The following is a 21428-nucleotide window of genomic DNA, read 5'->3' on the forward strand; positions in this document are numbered from 1 at the left end:
TATTTTTGAATGTCACGGCAAGGCAGAAAAATATATTTACATATGCATTGAAAAGCTTGGAGGACCAAGAATAGCAAGGTTGTTGAATGGAAAAGGAGGCAAGGTTACTGTCAGGGAACAAACAGTTACAATTAAGTTATCATTCATGTAGTTCAGTACCTTTAGTTTTCCACAGGGAAAAACATAACAGATGAGCAGTTATACAATTTGCAATGTCATCAATGATGACATGAGTGTGGTCATGAGCAGTGCATGGCGGAGGCCCAAGTTATGGTTCATCTAAAGTAACATCACTGGCATATTTCAGCGGTATAGCAGTCCCTTTAATAGTGTGTTTTGTTGAGGGAATATATACAGAGAATTGATAAAGAAAGACCATCCACTTAAGTTCTATGGGATTACTTACTAAGACAAATCTGAACTACATGTAACTCTTCAAAAAGTAAATAAAAATAACTACATAGGACAAAGTACAAACATAAAAATAAGGCAATATTCAGAAACCTTGTGTGGAAAAGTAAGAACCACTTCCATGTCAGTTAAGAAGGTAATTAAAATCAGGTACTTCTAAACATGTACAAATGATTAATTTATCATCACGTGTATATACTATCATAAACTTTGTCCATTTGATATGAAGAATTCTGGTTTCTGATGAGACATCTTACACATATAAAAAATTATTTATAGCTGTCTCCAAGAAATAGTTGTGACTTATTGGACTTGGAGTGACTAAAAAGCCATTAACAAACAATGTGAAGTCCATCATTCCACTATGAAAAAAGTATTTACAAATGAAGGAAGTTCATGATGGTTCACAATCTTTCCAGGACTGGGCAACCTAGCACATTCAGCCTATGAGCAGAGTGTCTAATGCTACTATAAGTCACAAAAAAACCCACGATCACTGACACAATATCGAAATCAACAGCATCATGTAACACAAATATCGCATCAAAAATATAATTTACAAAAATATCATGGTTCTATCCTTATAATGACAAGTTCAAAAATATTTTAAAAAATAGAGTTTCACACTAATATTCTTACAACAATTAATATATATATATATATATAATTTTTTTTTTCACTGAAAAAAACATAGGTTTCAGGGACATTATAGTTAGTTGCACATTTCACTCGTACAACACCATAGAAATTCGGCCGTTATAGTTAGTAGAGCTAACTATAACTCACGCCCCGCAATGCACTGTTGATGACGTCACATATTAGATCACTCATGACATGGTCAGTGACATCACTGATGACATCACTGAGGACATCTCAAATGACATCACTGATGACATCATCCAGTGAATGTGTGTTTTTGTAAACTTTACATATATTTTATGTATGTTAATGCCAAGGTGTGTTGAAGAATGATTTGTTGTACAAGTGTCTGGGTGGAGGATTTAATAGGTGTGTGACTGACTGTAAAAGTTAGTGATTAAATGTTTTTTACTGAATGCATGGGTTAGTGACTAAACTGTGTGAACGTCTGTATCAGTTTCTCAGTTGTTGTATAAGCTGCTGCATGGGTTGATGATTAGGTACATGACTGTCTATATGGCTTACTTATTGGCAGCATAAGTATTAGTATGGGTGGCTCAGTTTTTGTGTGTGTCGGTGGGTGGGCGGTGTTAAACTTTCTGCCAACATGTGTGAGTGGTTAATTTACTAGGTGTATGAGTTCAATAGTGCATGTGGAAATACTTGTTTCGGTGGGTGCGTGTGTGTATCACTGTGTTGGAGAGTTAATGTATAGCTCACTGGTATATGTGTGAGTAACTACATATGTGAAAGGCAGTATATGTGAATGTTGGAGTATATAAATGACTTTATGTGATAGTGAGTAATTGTGAGAGTGGCTGTATAAATGAGTGTGTGCTTGTGTCAGTGATTGTATAAGAGAGTCAGTATATGTTACTATTTGTATGAATAGGTTAGATACTGAATGTATAACTGTATAGGTGAGTAAACGTCAGTGTTATAAATTCTTTACATGACTAGCTACTTGTGTCAATAACTCTATGGATGAGTGATGGTGTATGAGTGTTTGTATAGGAGTGACTGCATGTATGAGTTACTGTATGGGTGAATGAATGAATGTGTGTTTATAACTAGGAAGTAGTCAGTGGGTATATAGTAACTGCTATTGATTTGTCTATGGTTTAGAAAATGGTAGTCAGTATATATTAGGGTATGAAGAGGTGCGTCAAATTATCATGTGGATGATGTCATCAGTGATGTTCTAAGTGATGTCATTTGAGATGTCATCAGTGATGTCATCAGTGATGTCACTGACCATGTCATGAGTGATGTAATATGTGACGTCTTCAGCATTGCATTGCGGGGTGCTAGTTATTAGTTAGCTCTACTAACTATAACGGACGAATTTCAATGGTTTTGTACGAGTGAAATGTACAACTAACTATAACGTCCCTGAAACCTATGGTTTTTTTCAGTGAATTTCAAAGGTTTTTTTAAATGCTAATTTGTAACTATAACGTCCCTGAAACCTATGTTTTTTTTTGTGAATTTCAAAGATTTTTTGAATGCTAATTTCTAATCATAATGTTCATTAAACCTATGGTTTTTCAGCGATTTTTTAAATTATCATTCCATTTTCAACCTGGTGAAAGCAGGCGATATCGCCAGTATTCCAGCAACAGCTTCCGCAAAAACAATTGCCACAAATGAGAGCAACAACTAACGCAAACAATATGCAGAGTAGGCGTTCCTGTAAAAAAATAACATGAAAACACCACTTCCCGATATTTTCAATGAGCAGCCAGCTCTGTGGTGCGATCCAAAAACAGGCGATAAGCTGTGTTAGCAGTAGGAATGTACCATCTACCATTTACTGGTGTAAAGTAGGACGACAACCTACAGTGTGAAAGGGAGCTCAGCCTAGAATCACATCTGAAGACCAACACATGTCATAGAGCTACTGATCATGCACCTCTGACACCCAAGAAGGTCATAAAACCCAATGCCACCACCCACAGGGCTTCCCCCCGGACCACCCCGCCTAATACCACCGCAGCAGCGCACAACAGGACAGTGGACCTTTCAAAAATGGCATGTCCTCTCAGCCACACAATAGCTAAATGTTGCGAGATGTGGCAACTAAACATGTGTGAAGGACGCAAGTCACCCACCAATAATAATGCCCACAATACCAAGTGTAGCGGTGATGTGCTGGACAGACCTCACTATGCAGAGCACAAACCTCTCCATGTGTACATATACTACTGGTGCTTGTAGTGTTGTAGACAGTGAACGCAACCATGTTACCTCAGGCAGTGGGGAAGGTCTCGGTCATGTGCCTGTATCGTCGTCCCCTGTAAGCGGAAGCGCAGTGTGCTGGTCCAACATATGGCACTCCAGTGTAGATGTGTGAATAAATAGGCTGGGACTCTGGGTGTGGTTCACTTGTGTGAAGGCCAACACGTCTGCCAGAGCAGCGGCCCTCACCCTGCCACGTGGCTGCCGCCCTGACCGCGGGCCTCCTTGACACAGGCTCCCTGCGAACACAGCGGCACAGCACCTCAGACTTATGTCTATACAGACAACTGCCTTCGATCTACACTGCGGCCAGCAGGGATCACAATTCAGATGGAGTGGCTTTGGCAGATGACACAGTCCAGTAGGCAAGACACATTGCTCCCAGTGCGGCCCGCCCGAACCATGCATCATCTCAGGCTGCGTACACGTTGAGCACCAGAGGTACCACTAAATCAGTGCACCACAGGTCAACGCCACATGGCCTTATTAAGGGAGAATTTATTAGACAAAAGACATTGCTATCAGTGTGGCCCACCCGGACCACGCATCATCGCAAGAGTCCAGTAAGCAACTAACTACAGCGTCCCTGAAACCTACACAATATCCTTTTAGTATCCTTGCTTCAAGAACTTCTTTTATATCAGTTATAGCTTTACTACAATGACCAAATTCATCTTGCAAGTCCAAATGAACACTGAATGGCAGTCTACACTGCAGACAGCAGAGCTCATATTTTAAGTTCAGTTTTGATTTATTAATTGCAGAGTGAACTGTACTCTATGTCCTCTGATTTTGTCAGGAGGAAGTGACAAAAAGTATTCCTCGATGTCTGAGCTGACTACTGCCTTCGATTTACACTTTGGACAGCAGGGCTCCCAATTCAGATCCAGTCGCGATTGCAGATGACACAGTCCAGTAGGCAAGAGACATTGCTCCCAGTGCGGCCTGCCTGCGTCACGCATCATCGCTGGCTGCGCACATGCTGAATGCTTCTGATGCCCCTACCTCAGTGCACCACAACTCATGGACCCTTTATGATAGAATCTTTTGTGTATGATTTCAGATCTGCTCCCACAACCTCAGTGCACCACAAGTCATGGACCCTTTATGATAGAATCTTTTGTGTGCTATTTCAGATCTGGTGCCCCTACCTTAGTGCAGCACAAATCATGGACCCTTTATGATTGAATCTCTGTGTGTGATCCAATGATTACTGTTGTACTTGTTGCCAGCACCAACCATTCCCAAAGGGCTGGCTTACACTCACCCCACACGCATCCAACACCACTGGACATGTGACCCTGGTAATAAAAAGGAGTCGAGCGCACATGCCCGTACCCAGTTCCACTATCTATCTTTGTCCGTGTGTTCATTATGCAACATGCTGCCCCTAGGCCCTACCACATTACGTAGTGCTCTGGACAGCATATGCAACCATCTTACCTTTGACAGTGGGGGAAAACTTTAGGTATGTAACTTTGTCTCGGTCATTATAATGACTGAAATGAATGAAATGAAATGAAAGAGACATTTATAAAGCGCATGGCTACCCATAGGCCTCCCAGCGCTAAGAACCAAATCAAAAGAAGAGAACACTGATTAATCAGTTGGGAATAGATAGGTCTTCAAAAGTCTCCGAAAGGAAAGATGGTCCTCCTCCAAGCGGATGGCTTCTGGGAGGGCATTCCAAGCTCTGGAGGCTACATAGGAGAAACAACGGCCTCCGCTTTTGGACCTGAAAATTCTCGGGACCGTGGCCAGGCGTTTATTTCCGGAGCGAAGAGCCCTTCTGGGACAGTATGGAGAAACAATCCTCTGAAGAATTGGAGGACCCTTGGTGGCCATGATCTTGTGAGTAACACAAAGGGTCTTAAATTTGATCCTCTCTGCAATGGGAAGCCAATGCAGCTGTTTAATTGCTCCTCTCGCTGATTCTCTCCGCGGAATTTGCAGGAGAATTCTTGCTGCACAGTTCTGGGCTTTCTGGAGTATGCTTAATGTTGATTGAGGGACTCCCAGATAGAGGGCATTAGCATAATCCAGCCGCGACAGAATTAATGCCTGGAGAAGCAGTTTTTTTTGCCTTGAACGGAAGAAGGGGCAGAATTTTCCGAGCTTTTTTGAGTATTCCAAAACAGCATCCCGCTACCTTTCTAGCCTGGGTCTTCATATCAAGTTTGGTTTCCAGCCAAACTCCTAGACTCTTGATGTGATTTTTTGGGGTAGGAGCGTTTCCCATACAACCAGGCCATGCAAGAGGCAGGCCTAGAGGCAGGGTCCTACCCAGCAGCATGAGGTCAGTTTTAGTTCCATTTAACTGAAGGCAAGATTGTTTCATCCACACTGAGATTTCTTCCAGACATCTGGAAAGGTTACTTCCAGGCTGTCCAGGATCTTTGAGGGAGACTATCAGCTGGGTGTCATCGGCATATGTAACAATTTGTATGCCAAACACCTCCACTATATTTGCCAACTGGCTCATATAAATATTAAAAAGAGTGGGGCTTAGTGAGGAGCCCTGAGGCACTCCTCTCTTCAAAGGCACAATCTTGGAAATCACATTATCCTCAAAGCCCTGGAATGTACGGCCTTCCAAAAAGGAAACTATCCACCTCAACGCGGTTCCCGTCACCCCCATCTCATGACATCTAGAGATGAGAGTTTGATGGTTAACGGTATCAAAAGCCGCACTGAGGTCAAGGAGAATTATTGCCGCTGATCCTCCTGAGTCCATGATTTTTCTTGCCTCCTCCACAACCGTGATCAGGGCCGTTTCAGTGCCCTGAAGTGTTCTAAAACCGGTCTGTGTCTGATGTAAGCAATCGTGCTCCTCCAAATAGGAGGAGAGAATAGTGTTGACGTATTTCTCCGCTATTTTGGCTATTCCCGGTAGCAAGGAAATCGGCCGATAATTGGCCATTACTTCTGGGTCTGATCCTGGCTTTTTCAGCAGGGCTTTAACCATCGCTTGCTTCCATAATGAGGGGACCCTACCGGCTAGCAGTGAGGAATTAATAAGTGTTGCGATGACAGGGGCTACTTCTAGAGCAACTTTACACAACACCGTAGGGGGTGCCTGATCTTTAGGGGAGCCTGATTTAAGTGTGTTAAGTAGGGAGGCGGCTTTAACGGAGTCCAGGGGAGGAAAAGATTCCAAACTCCGATCTAAGGGGCATCTTTTTTCTTCCATCTGAGGATCATAGGAGGAATTGTCGACTGATGGAAAGGATGAATAAATGGCCAGAACTTTAGCATGAAAAAACTCTGCTATATCGTTACAGCGTCCTTGTAAGTCAGAGGGACTAGCTGCCGTAAGTGGAGGGGTGATCAAAGATTTGAATATTTTAAAAATTTCTCGTGGGGCATTAGGTGCTGATAAAATTTTTGCTTCATAGTACTTAGATTGTACTTTGATAATCTCTGCTTTATACAGTTTTAGCGCGTCGCGATAGACCTGTTTTTTCCCAGGTGAATAATCTTTCCTCCACTGTCTCTCTAGTTGCTTACAGTTCTGTTTTTGCTCTCTAAGCTCCGTGGTGTACCAGGCCACATTTTTAGGGCCCTTTTTAATGTCCCTAAGTTTTTTAGGGGCTAGCAAATTCAATGTATTTTCAATCCAGCCATTAAATTGCAAGTTTGCCAGTTCAGGGTCGGCGTCTAACCGGGGGCAGGTGTCTTTAAGAATAGCGGCCCATTCTCCCATAGAAATGTTAGACCAGTTCCGGCTCAAAATTTTGGTATGATTTTCTACCATCCTGGTTGTGGGGGAGGACCAGGAGAATGAAATCAAATAGTGGTCACTCCAGGGGAGTGGTTGGGAACCCTCCACCCGGATGTGAGTATTGGTGAAGATAGGGTCCAACAAATGTCCCTTAATGTGAGTCGGACCCATCACCTTCTGGGTAAGAAGTAACGCCCCTAGGGTGTCAAACAATTCCTCCACGTTGGCGGAGGAGTGTATTTCAGCATGCAGGTTAAGATCTCCCAGGACTGTGAAATTCGGCAAAGAGCTGACCAATAAAGATATATTGTCAGCCAAATCATTGATAAAAGATCCTATCGCTCCTGGGGGTCGATAAATTAACATGCCTGAAAATGTACAGGTAGACGTAAAACTGATAGAGAAGGAACAACTTTCACAGTCACGGATCAACCCATCCGAAATTCGACAACTGAAAGAATCCCTATGAATAATGGCAAGCCCTCCGCCTCTAATCAGGCCTCGATCTTGCCTCTGAATGGTGTATCCTTGGGGGAGTGCCTGGATCACTGCTGGATTTGACCAGTCCGTCAGCCATGTCTCGGTAAGAAACAGTACATCCGGATTGGTATCTTCCAGAAGCAGCCGTGTTTCTATTGAATGTTTAGACAGCGAACGGCAGTTAAGCAACTCCATTGCAAAGTCCGGGATTTGAGGGCATATCTTACCCACCTGACCCTCTGTCTCCAGGATAAAAGGACATTGAGAGCAGTGGGTCTGGTGTAAGGGGGGGCCCAGACAATGATGGCACCTGTGTAAACCGTGAAGCTGTTTTAGCTGGGCGGCCGTGTAGGGGCATGGTGCTAATGCTGCGGGGTCGAGGGTCCTGGCCCCTGGTCTCGGTCGGGCACGGACGGTCGCAGACGGGCTTGCCTTTGGCGCGCCTGAACACAACTCCGTCCCCACAGGTAAATACAAAGCAGCTTTCTCACCCTGGTATAACTATCCCCAAGCGCGATGTGCAAATAGCAAGTTTTAAAATGTGATTGTTTTTTAAAAAGAAAGCAAGATAGCGCGCCAGGCCGCGAATACACAGCTTGCTCCTCTGACGATCAAGTTCCAACGCGCGCTCGCCACATCTGCCCCTTTTGATCCAGGGTGCGCGAATTCCCTGTGGCAGCTGTACCGCTGACCCTCTCCTCCCAAGATGTCAGCCGCCCCCGGAGTATTGAACACAGCTCCGTCCCAACAGGTAAATACAAAGCAGCTTTCTCACCCTGGTATAACTATCCCCAAGCGCGATGTGCAAATAGCAAGTTTTAAAATTTGATTGTTTTTTAAAAAGAAAGCAAGATAGCGCGCTAGGCGGCGAATACACAGCTTGCTCCTCTGACGATCAAGTTCCAACGCGCGCTCGCCACATCCGCCCCTTTTGATCCAGGGTGCGCGAATTCCCTGTGGTAGCTGTACCGCTGACCCTCTCCTCCCAAGATGTCAGCCGCCCCCGGAGTAGTGAACACAACTCCGTCCCCACAGGTAAATACAAAGCAGCTTTCTCACCCTGGTATAACTATCCCCAAGCGCGATGTGCAAATAGCAAGTTTTAAAATGTGATTGTTTTTTAAAAAGAAAGCAAGATAGCGCGCTAGGCGGCGAATACACAGCTTGCTCCTCTGACGATCAAGTTCCAACGCGCGCTCGCCACATCCGCCCCTTTTGATCCAGGGTGCGCGAATTCCCTGTGGCAGCTGTACCGCTGACCCTCTCCTCCCAAGATGTCAGCCGCCCCCGGAGTATTGAACACAACTCCGTCCCCACAGGTAAATACAAAGCAGCTTTCTCACCCTGCTATAACTATCCCCAAGTTTTATACAAGTACGTACGTAGAGACTGCACCATTAGAGTACTGCAAGGAGAGTGTATACTGAATATATAAGTACGTGAGGATCATCGGAGTGATTGTATAAGTGCATATGTTGGCCTAACTCCGACAACGACCTTGTCTCTAATTGGCTGCCCTCCATGTGCCAAAAACTGAAACTTCAACGTGCACTATGCCATTTTAGAGTTTGAGTACATGGCCTTACTTCTCACTGAGTTAGTAGCACCGCAAGCACTGAGCGGGTGTAAAACCGCCGATGATGATAGGTGCACTAGTATGTTCTCTGCCATGGCCATATCAAGACTCAGTACCCAATGTGAGACCTATTACCTTCCAGAATGGAGCTGCATGATGTGGAGGGTGCCGTGACCTCGAAAAGGTGAGCAGTGAGGCCTGGGTGCGCAGCGGTGGGCAGATACCTCTGGGCGGTGGGAATGGATGGGGTGCAGCAGCCTGAATGCAGAAAGGCCGAACAGTGATTTAGGTGTACGCATTACCCTTTCTTATTGCATTTTGAACAAGTTTTCCAATAGCAGGACAGTTTTTACAGTCGGCCAAATGTCCGTCGCTCCCATATCTGTAGTAAAGTAGTTGAGTATTTCTTTTTTCATACCTTATACCCTTAAATTTACCATCAAATTTTGACAAACTTTCCTTTCTCAGTTTTTTTAAAGAGGTAAAGTGTGTTGGGAGCATCAAAGCATGCAGACACAAGTGTGACATTCTTCTTACAGCTGGTGGCTGCCTCGCGTCGCTTTGGGAATGTTATGTTTTGAATGTGAGAAGGTTGGGAGGTAGAAGTTAATGGGGGTTCAGTAATTATTGCTTTATACTTGCTCCTTACAAAACATGTTCTGAGGATTAAACCACATCAAGAGAATTACCGTCTCTGTCTTTTCATTCCTGCATACTGGTCTTTCCTACAATTACTAATTCTGTACTATCTTTCAGATGTGGGAGCTTGAGGGTGCACTATGTTCCGGCCCGTGGTTGGAGACACACTGGTGACACAAAGGTGAGCTGCGCAGATTTTCTCCAGTGTCACTCTCTCACTCTTTCTCTCTCTCTCCCTCTCTTCCTCTCTCCTTTGATGGACGTATGATGCACAATCTTATCTTGCTTTTTATTTAACAGACTCTGATTCACAAATTGACATCCCCCCAACACCACCAGAGCTGAACACGTGTAGAAGCTGCGATGATGCGTGGCCATCCTGGCAATCAACACCTATTTTGAAATGTGAGATCCGTTGACCGCTTGTACTGAGGCTGAGGAGGTTCCTTTGGCACGTGGTCGACTCTCTTCGACACACACCGGTGGTGGAAGGTGAGCACAGAGGCTTGTTTGCGCAGCAGCGGGCACTCACCTCCGGCCATTGGGAGTGGATGGGGTGAAGCAGCCTGGATGCGCAGCGGCAGGCAATCAGCTCCGGATAGTGTCAGTGCATGGGGTGCAGCAGCCTGGGTGCGCAGCGACTGTTATACACCTCTGGGCAGTGCAAGTGTATGGGCTACAGCAGACTGGGGACCATAATATCAAGAACGGCGATAACATTATCACCAACTTAGCAGCAGGAAACTGCCGCTAAAGCAGTGATAAGTGGCTTGATAATATGCCCTTGAGAATTCCCATTGATGCCTAGGTTCTGGTGTGAAGGACATCAAACCTGGGCTTCTGTGGGAATTCACAAGGGCATATTATCAGGCCCCTTATCGCCGCTTTTGCGGCGCTTTCCTGCCGCTAAAGCGGCGCTAATGTTATCGCTGTTATTGATAATATGGCCCTGGATGCGCAGCGGCTGTTAGACACCTCTGAGCAGTGGAAGTGGATGGGATGCAGCAGCCTTGGTGCGCAGAGCCGAAACAGAGAATTTTGCGTCTGCAGTTGTATATAGTCTGCAATTACTAATCTTATACTATCTTTCAGATAACTAAACTTGAGGGTGCAGTATGTCCTGGCACGTGGTTGGAAACACACCGGTGACACAAAGGTGAGCTGCAAACATTTTCTCCAGTGTCAACATTCCCTCTCGATCTCTTCATTTCTCTCACTCTCACACTTTCTCTGTCTCTTCCTCTCTCTCTCATTCTTTCTTTCTCTCACTTCCTCTCTCTCACACTGTTTGTTTCTTTTCCTCTCTCTCACACTGTTTCTCTCGTTTTTCCTTGTATCTCACTCTTTCTTTCTTTCTTTCTTTCTTTCTTTCTTTCTTTCTTTCTTTCTTTCTTTCTTTCTTTCTTTCTTTCTTTCTTTCTGTCTTTCTTTCTTTCTTAATATGTCTCTCTTCTTCTCTCTTATTCTTTGTCTCTCTCTCTTCCTCTCTCTCCCTCTTTCTCCCTCTCTCTTCCTCTCTCTCTCTTCTCTCTCTCTTTCTCTCACACTGTTTCACTCTTTTTCTCTTCCTCTCTTCCACTCTTTCTCTCTCTCTCCTCTCTTTCTCTCTGTCTTCCTCTCTCTCTCTCTCTCTCTTGTCTCTCATACTGTTTCTCTCTTGCTCTCTTCCTTGTATCTCACTCTTTCTCTCTCTCACTCTCTCACTCTTTCTCTGTCTTCCTCTCTGTCTTTCTCTTTCACTCTCTCTCTTCCTCCCTCTCTCATTCTTTCTCTCTCTTCCTCTCTCTCACACTGTTTATCTCTTTCTATCTTCCTTCTATCTCACTCTTCCTCTCTTTCTCTCTCCTTTGCTGGACGCATAACGCACCATCTTATTTTTCTTTTTGTCTTGCAGGCTGTGATTCACAAATTGTTGAGGGATGACACGCGATAGTTTTATTTGTTTTTGTTTTCTTTTAATAAAATATTTTACACACATAGTTTTATTTGTTGTTGTTTTGTTGTAATTAAAATGCTTTATATGTACATCAAATCATGACTAAGATTCTTATTTGTCCAACCTCTCAAGCATCTTTTCTATTAAAACTGCAACACCAGCTGATTTGTTAGGCCCCACATTTAAAAACGTTCCTGTCACATTTGTTTGTGGGGGGTAAGCGGGGATGGTGGAAATGCAGCTGCTGCTGGGGGATGTCAGAGTACTGTTGGGTATCTGACCTGCATCATCGTTGCCTCCATTGCATCTCTTCTCAGAGACCTGCAAAGCAGCGGCCTTGCTCGTAAAAGTGCGGGTCAGAGAAGTCGCACCGGAAGAGCTGCGAGCCCACCAGTGGTTCGCAGACGGAGACTTGTGGGCCCAAGAACGTTGTTGACGGTATGCTAGTGATGTGGGAAGAGGGTGCGTTACCTTATAATGTGGGGAGAGGCAGGGTGAAAGGGGTATCTCTCCCAAACAGAGCTCCAGTATGTTTTCAGAAATGCCTCGGACAGATGCCAACTGACGGACTGAATCACAAAATGGCTTTTCAATGCACAGTAAGACTTATGAACAGTTCGACCCAGGCTCTCAGAGGGACAACTGTGGCCCGTCCGCTTGACTCACAGAGGCAGAACTACGAGCCGTCCGCTCCCAAAGGAACAGCAGCGTAGTAGCTTGCAGAGGTACAGGCACAGCAGCGTACTAGCTCGCAAAGGTAGACAGCTGCGAGTCGACAGACTGGCTTCTAAAGGCGTACCTCCGAAGTGGTGATGTTGGGCACAGGGAGCGTGTAAGGGTTATCTTCCTACCAGTGTCCTGGAGTGGAAGTCGTGCTGCCTGGTGCTCATCTGTTTCTCCTTTATTGTTAATAAATCTTAAACCTTCACTGCGTCCAACTCATCATTTCACAGAGCTCCGCTATATTAAATTGCCCCCGGAACCTTTGTTTTATATTTTCACTCGATGCGAGGCACGAGATGGCTGCTAACACTTCCTGGTTAGCAGCCAATCAGAGGACGCTTCCTGCTTTGAAAAGTTAGCAGCCAATCAGAGGTAAGCTCGTGCTCGGGAGTAAGGCACCAACCAGATATATATATTTTTTCCCTTTAATATCTCAAAAACTACTGAACAAATTTACACCATTTCAACAAAACCGCGCTTTCTGGACCAAGACCTTTCTCCCTGCCAAATTTGGCGTTATTCCATTCAGCAGTTTGACCGTAGCGTTGTCTAAAGTTTCCTATGGAAAATCCATTGAGAAAACACATTTTCACCCCCCTTTTTCTAAGCCCCCCCTTGACCAATCATCCCTAAACTTTTAAGATAGGAGCTGATCAAAAAAGAGAAACTTTTTGGAAACTGTCGTAAAGAATCGTCAAACGACGCCAAAGTTATAAGCAGAAGGAGAGCTCCAGGAGGGGGGCCGCGCAACCCCCCTCCCAACATGAGTGAAGCTCCAAGACTACGGGTACCCCAGCGGGCACCCGCAGCCCCAGCATGCCCATGCTATTATTTTTAAAGAAATGCCCCCAGGACCTTGCCCACCCAGGGGTCTCATTAAAATAAAACACGGAAACCCGCGACCCCAGCGCGAATTACGCTGAGTTAAAAAATATAATAATAATAATTTGGGGCCCTGGGGGTCCTTCTGGGACCCCCTGACCAGGCCTAGGGGGAAAGGGTGTTTCTACTCTGCCCCCTTCTCTTGTTTTCTACCTTTGTTTCTCTGTTTTATAGCGACTCGCTTCTACCGAGCCACAAGATGGCTGCCAACACTTCCTGGTTTGGAGTGTTGGCAGCCAATCACAGTGAAGCCCATGCACGGGATTTAGGCTCCGCCCAGATATCGAAACTTTTATGTTTCGAATTTCTCAGCAACTACTGAACGGACTTACACCATTTATAAAAATGGTCGCTTTCTGAACCAAGCTCTACCTTTCTGCCAAATTTTGGGTAATTCAGTTCAGCAGTTCGGGCTGTAGCTCGTCGCAAAATTTTCTAAGAAAATTAACATGGGGGAAACGCATTTTGGGACCCCCTTTTTTCTCAACCCCTGCTTGACGAATCACCCCCAAACTTTCAAGATAGGAGCTGACCTAAAAAGTGCAATTTTTTGGAAAATTTCTTAAAGATTCGTTAAACGATGCCAAAGTTATTAGCAAATCAATTTCAAAGCAGTGATTGATGGAGACAGTGCTGCCTCGCAGAAAGAAATCTACACACAAGAGGCGTGGCTCACCAAGCTTGGTGCTCTAGTGTTGATGTTTAATTGCGGCCTGCCAGGGTCGCGGTGAGCCCCCCCACGCATGCAGTGGTGTCCATCGGGTCATTATACCCTTGATACGGAGCCTTGTGTTTTCTGCCAACAGAGGGAGAAATACAGCACTACCACATCTGTTACTGACGGAGAAACCTACAAAGGTGATTGAACTTTTTAACATGAAAGCAGCAACCGCTACGAGACAGTACTTACTTGATGAGAGAACTCGGAGTTCCAAGATGCACTTGGCCGACACGCCCACTTGGAAAAACTAGAAATTGTGGCTCCGAGTCCCTGCGGAAGTATGCTGCTTCATGCTTTGCCCCACACCTGTGATCAAGAGGGCGGGACCCTCGAAACGCGTAAGGACTTTGAATTGGGCAGACGAATTTCAAAGCAGTGATTGATGGAGACAGTGCTGCCTCGCAGAAAGAAATCTACACACAAGACGCGTGGCTCACCAAGCTTGGTGCTCTAGTGTTGATGTTTAATTGCGGCCTGCCAGGGTCGCGGTGAGCCCCCCCACGCATGCAGTGGTGTCCATCGGGTCATTATACCCTTGATACGGAGCCTTGTGTTTTCTGCCAACAGAGGGAGAAATACAGCACTACCACATCCGTTACTGACGGAGAAACCTACAAAGGTGATTGAACTTTTTAACATGAAAGCAGCAACCGCTACGATACAGTACTTACTTGATGAGAGAACTCGGAGTTCCAAGATGCACTTGGCCGACACGCCCACTTGGAAAAACTAGAAATTGTGGCTCCGAGTCCCTGCGGAAGTATGCTGCTTCATGCTTTGCCCCACACCTGTGATCAAGAGGGCGGGACCCTCGAAACGCGTAAGGACTTTGAATTGGGCAGACGAATTTCAAAGCAGTGATTGATGGAGACAGTGCTGCCTCGCAGAAAGAAATCTACACACAAGAAGCGTGGCTCACCAAGCTTGGTGCTCTAGTGTTGATATATATATATATATATATATATATATATATATATATATATTTCTACCTAAATTTGCCCAGAGATGAAGCCGCACTCCGCATCAGGTAAGTGACACACTTTATTGATTCAAGGCATACAGCTTCTCATCCCGTTTATCGTCTTTGGCCCTACGCGTTTCATAGCCTCTTCGCTTCTTCGTCAGGGCCCATGTCAGAGATCCATTATCACTGCTGCTGCATTGTCCCACGTGTGCCTTTCGAATTTATGGCTTCCGGTGCGCCTTTGAGACGGTCTCCATTTTCTGTTGCACCTTGGGAAATGCAGTCCATTGCATGCTCATACCCTCCTGTGGGCTGGAACTCTGGCACATGCTGAAAAGACAAATTAACCCTCCATTAGGCTCCCGGATGGGACTCTGCACGCTTAAATTATTGTCCTGTTGTGCCCATATTCAAGTGAACAATTCACCATCAAGGACCCTTTCGCTGATGTGTAGGCGGTGCATCGCTTCCGCGGCCTGGAGCCGCCGCAATTGTATTTCTACCTAACTTTGCCCAGAGATGAAGCCGCACTCCGCATCAGGTAAGTGACACACTTTATTGATTCAAGGCATACAGCTTCTCATCCCGTTTATCGTCTTTGGCCCTACGCATTTCAAAGCCTCTTCGCTTCTTCATCAGGGGCCGTGTCAGAGATCCATTATCACTGCTGCTGCATTTTCCCACGTGTGCCTTTCGAATTTATGGCTTCCGGTGCGCCTTTGATATATATATATTACTGCTCCTCTGCACCTTTGACTGGGGATCACTCGTATTTCGGGTGCTGTCTAAACCGTGGTGCCCCGTGTTACATGCAAGTTCCTAAACTCCTCTCCTATCTGGAAAGAAGATAATAGCACTCACGGTCTTAGACTTTAGCAATCTTTTTTAATTTTCAGCGCTACAAAACAAACGCGTTTCGGAAAGTTCCTTTGTCAGTGTTTGCGTTTCACACTGAGAGGCGTCATTTTAACTATTGTGACAATGGGTCATAAACACAAAGAAGAAAAGTGCATGGCCTGCGCTTTCAGTAAGAAAGTACTGCCCTGAGAGGTTAAGGGGATGAAAGCACGTAAGGTCATTTACAAATTCATGACATGCCAAACCACCCACTCTGTCTACTGCCTGGTGTGCCCTTGTGCCCTCAGGTATGTAGGCAGCACGATACACAGTGTGAAGATTAGGGTATTGGAGCATATGCGTGCAATAGCAAACAAGGATTTAAGTTATCCAGTCACCAGACATTTTGCTATCAAACATCGAAGCAACAGAGATTTATTACAGTACTTCAGTTTGGATCAGGTGCCTCCAAATATCAGAGGAGGAGACAGTGTTTAAATTAAGGAGACTGGAGTCACGGTTTATTATAGATGTGCAAACAAAGACTCCAAATGGACTAAACAGTGGGGAGGAGTTGATAGTACATCTAGGTACTTATGGTGCGTGCACATGTAAGATGAATATTTGCATTGTTTTTATGATGAATACTCAAATTGGTTCTTAATGGTTCTTCTTCCTGGAATATGTATCGACAAATGGGTATTATGAACTAGCCGATACACGGCTTGATTGAGAAATGATATGACGTAAAAGTGACACAGTGAAATCTTGTAGATTTCACTGCGTCACTTTTATGGGGCTTCCTTGCGACGGAACGCCCACCCTGCATACATTATAGCTGACGTAGGTATAATGTAGTGCAGAGCTTTGCAACGTGACGCATCTCAGTAGATGTGTCACGTTGTAAATCTGTTGCATGGAAGCGCATTGTTTACGACGCTGCTGCATCACAGAAGTGACGCAACGGTGTCGTAAACATGTCGCAAGGGGTTTGTAAATCTGCCCCTATGTCTTTTAAGATAGTGATTGGATTTTTCTATTTGTATCATGTTGAAGTGCATGTGATTATTGATTTTGGCAGCAAACGTATATATTTCTATATATAATGTAACACAATTATTACAAATATATATTTTACATTCTATACATTTTTTGTTTAATTCTTTTAAACTTACTACTATAAAAAGCACAATATATATTTAAATAGAAGGATGCCGCACTCCAGATATTGTAGTTGACAAAATGTATTCACACCACTAACACCAACGCGTTTCGACACATGGTCTTGATCACAGTTGTATATATGTCATTTTTGTTATGAAACATAAAAAATATTAACAATTTAATTCCAAAGCATTAAGTAAATTACCAAACAATTAAAATATAAAAAATGTTTTAAAAAACGAAAAAGACGTTTACAAAAATATTTAAAAAATGTAAAACCTAATAAAAAAATAAACAAATATTATAAAACTAAAATTATTAACAAATATTGACAATAAATACTAGCAACCACTGCAACAGTAGGGAAAGTGTTGGACTCTTAAGGGATTCAATTTACTATTCCCATTCCAAACAGCACAACAGTAGGGAAAGACTTGAACTTTGGAGGGGTTAGAATTAGTATTCCAACTCCAAACAGCGCAATAGTTGGGGAAGGGTTGGATTTCAGAGGGGTAATATTTACTATTCCCACTCTTGTCTGTGAAACAGTAGGGTAAGCATTGGACTTCAGAGGTGTAAGATTTTCTATTCCCACATAAATCTGTGCAACATTTGGGAAAGCGTTGGACTTCAGAGGGATGGTAAGATTTATTATTCCTACTTCAGTCTATGAAACATTTGGGATAGTGTTGTACTTCGTAGGAGGAAGATTTACCATTCCGACTCCAGTCTGTGTATCACTAGGAAAAGCTCTGGATTTCAGAGGGGTAAGATTTACTATTCTCACTCCAGTCTGTGCAGCAGGTAGGGAAAGCACTTAATTTTGAAGGGGTTAAAATTAATATTCCCATTTCAGTCTAAGCAACAGTAGATAAACTACTTCACTTCAAACACATAAGACATTTGAATAACCCTATCAATTTGAAAACATGTAAAATGCTTCATATTCACATTCTTACTTAACATAAATTATTTATTGAGATAGTATATATATATTAAAAAACGATTAACCAATTTACAAAATTCATTAACAATGTAATAATTAATTTTAATTAAAAATATTTAAATATTGCTTTATTAACTTCCCACTCTTCACCCTCCACAAGCCTAGCAACCCACACCTAAAATATAACTAAAATAAATAAGTATAACACAAATTACATAGTTTATAATCAATTAATAATTAATTTTTAATTATTGCTTATGTCTTAATTATGAGTCTTGCGGGCCACGGCTGCCATTGATGTTTCTATGAAGCAGTTGGGGGACAAAATATATGTCCTTTCCATTGACCTGGGTCTTATTCAAGAAGATTCATGGAAGATTTCGGAGAAGGTCACTGCCCTGGAGACCCCGGCACAGACCCTAACGCCAGCGGTTCAGTTAGCAGCTCATGGCATCTCTGCTCTTGAGGAGCAGACTCACCACCTGGCTCCCTGCCTGGATGTCCATGAGAGCCAGGCTTGGCGTGTTAACACCCGAATTGTGGGACTACCTGAGCATGCAGAGGGAGGTTCACTATTGGCTTTTCTTGAAGCTTATCTCCAGGTGGTTTTGGCCCGAGGGTCTCTCTACCTTCTGTGCATTGGAACATTTGCAGAGGTTGCGGGTCCGGAGGTATCACCCTGGGGTCCCACCATGACCTGTGGTGGCTCACCTCCTGCATTTCAGGGGCGGGGATCATATCCTGCAGCAGACCCATTTGTGGTGGAGAAAGCCAAGATGTCCCTATATCCTGACTTTACTCTCCATGTTCAAATGCAGAGAGCATCCTTTCTGCCAGTAAAGAAGAAGGCGCATGACTTGGGGCTGCTGTTTTCCTTGCTTATCTCTGGTCACCTGTGGGTCCTGTCTGAGGATAAAGTAAATTTCTTTACCGATCTATTCTCAGTGTGGGACTGGATTGAACTCTAGGATAAGGGTACAGTGTGCCCTGAGACATTTGGCTCTACTCGTTCTTCGTGGCTCAAGTGCCAACATTCTCAGTGGTGAGGGGTGACCTACCCTTACAAGACGCAGGTTGCACTGGAACAGCCCAAGGCAGTAGAAGTTACTGTTACCATGGGTTCTGGCTGCGACTCCTAGCAACCCACTTCTCCAGAGTGCCAATCTTCCATCTTAGACTTTGAGGATTCCACAACTCCTTCTTCCTGGGGTCAGCCAAGGGTCCGTGGATGAATTGGTTTGAAGCACTCCTCTGGGATTCTCCTGAGTGTTTTCCTTTGTTCATAAGTACAATGTTTGTGAAGCGGGTTGGTTTACTGGCTGTTTATTAATATATGCTTTCTTTACTACTTCCTGAGGGAGCTTGGGTGGAAACAGATTGGGGGGCGGCTTGCACGTGGCAATATTTTACATTGTTGCCTCTCTTGAGTCGTTTTCCACTTATCCTTTGTGCTACTTTTCATTATGGATCTAATTAGGCATTTGGCCTTTAGTTGGGTCCTCTTCAAGGTCCTTGTGTGGTGGTGTTTGGACAGGAAGGTTGTATGTCTCATTTCATGAGGGGTTGGGGGAACTGTTCGGGTATTGTTTTTTGTTTTGTTATGTATTTGTTTATTTTCCAGCTGGGGTCCATATGGGGCAGTGGCGCAGTGTGCTTGGGGCAGTGGGGCTTGTTTGGATTTGTGTGGTTCTCTGCTGGTAGGATCACTGGGTGGTCCTGTTTTTTCCCTGTCTCCCTCTTATGGCTACACAAATTAAGTTGCTTAAGCGTTATAATGTGTTATCTTACTTGAAACATCAGGGATCCATGTTGCATTTTTCCAGCAGACTCACCTTAAGAAGACTGAGGATCACACCCTTCAGGGTGGCTGGTGAGGCCAGCTCTATGCTACTTCTTACTTTGTGGAGTGCCCTTATTTGGATTAGGTTAGAAGTAACTTCAGGCCTGACCCTCTACACCTGCTTCCTTAAATGCTTTCATTTGTTGTTACTGTTTCTGTTCATATGGTTTTGTTTAGAAAAGCTGTTATGCTGTTATGCTCCTATGGGGTTGGGCCAACTCCTCCTCATATGTATTAATAGAAAAAGTGTTGAGCATCCATTCTCCCAATGTCAAATTAATTAAATTCAAAATTTACTTTTGAATGTGTATCAGGGCTTGCTTTATTGTGAATTCACATATTTTCGCACAAGTGGCTCGCAATGGTAACAATCTTAGAACCTTGACAATCATTGGCCAACACGTATTTCACCCCATACAAAGCCTGAAAGGCTGGGGCTTTTACAATGCAGAGAAATCAGCATGCATTATATTACACATCTGCATTATCAAGAAACAGTCATGCTCCTATAGATTTTTTGTTAATTTGTGAGACGTGCTAAAACATGAAAGTTAAAAAGTAAAAAGGGAGAAAGAGAGACCATTCTTCGTGGTTGAGACAAGACCCACAAAAGCTAGGAAGGCATTATAGCAGGCAGAGAACTGTGTACATTATTTTAAATCTGTGCTTTAATTTAAAAAATGTGTGTCAGTTGACTACATAAGAGTAGTAAGAAAAAACAAGGGTTTTTTATTTGCTAATGCAAGGACAGGTCCATGCCTTGATCTCAAACTTTCTATAAAATAAAGCAACGTAGGTACACATAACGACTGACACTGGCACGTAGTATATAGTTTAGTATTCACAATTAGTTACCTTGTCCTATGTAATGTATTTCAATAAAAAATCTGTGAAGAAAGAGGAATATAAGGAACAAAATGGAGCTTCTGGTTTTAAGATCAACCCCACTGATACAAGTTAGTCTATGTTTATGAGGCGACATTGGGTCCAAAATTGTGTTAAGATCACCTCTGTGATAACCGCCGTGAGTCATTATTGCAGGAATATGTAATACAGTAGGCGGTCTAGATGGAACGTCTGGTCTTTTAATCTTTCTTAGTTGGTCAAGGCAATTAATTGGTACTGTGCTGTGGCTTATATTACGATTGCTGATACCCATATTGGGGGGATACTTAGGCTTTATGTTGTTAATATCACACTGTTGATGCAGTCACCCCTTTAGGTATATGCGATGACTCATTGTTGCTGATATCTAAGAGCATGGAATAGCATGAGCATGGTGCGGTTTAAGCCAAATCCCGCTCACAGTAAGTGGATGTTGCACATAATAAGGACTACTATGTAGTTTACCCTAGTAAAGGCTGCAATGTGACTGTGCAGTTAAAGTCAAACAACATATGTGGTAAAAGGAGGTTACACAAGGTGAGGGGTGCATTGTGATTAAGTTGTCACCAACTGTCCAAACATTATTTACTGTGAGATACGGCATTAAGACAGTGCAGTTTGGGCCAGGTGCATCCTGTGTTAAAAACCATTTGTACACAGTAAAGGCCATGTGTGCCTGTATCTTATGGAGCAAAATACGCCAGGAAAACTGTGCAGTTTAAGCCAGACACCTGTTTTCAGTGATAAACAAGGATGCATTTAGTTTACAAGGACTATATATCAAATCATTGTATCCTACTTTATATCAGAGGAAACTAACGTAGTC

The 21428-nt window shown here is 43.8% G+C and overlaps 1 long non-coding RNA gene across 1 annotated transcript in view; it reads left to right on the top strand.

The window, feature by feature from the left end:
- Positions 1-11734, top strand: part of LOC146802409 (uncharacterized) — a 70468-nt gene extending 58734 nt beyond the window's left edge. Inside the window, exons 3-6 of the long non-coding RNA XR_014967385.1 lie at positions 9822-9885; positions 10005-10196; positions 10797-10860; positions 11599-11734. This is a non-coding gene — a long non-coding RNA (uncharacterized LOC146802409). The remainder of the gene's footprint in view (positions 1-9821; positions 9886-10004; positions 10197-10796; positions 10861-11598) is intronic.
- Positions 11735-21428: the final 9694 nt, after the last annotated feature.

The sequence above is a fragment of the Triturus cristatus genome, chromosome 8 (assembly GCF_964204655.1).
Source record: "Triturus cristatus chromosome 8, aTriCri1.1, whole genome shotgun sequence".
NCBI classification, from domain to species: Eukaryota; Metazoa; Chordata; class Amphibia; order Caudata; family Salamandridae; genus Triturus; species Triturus cristatus.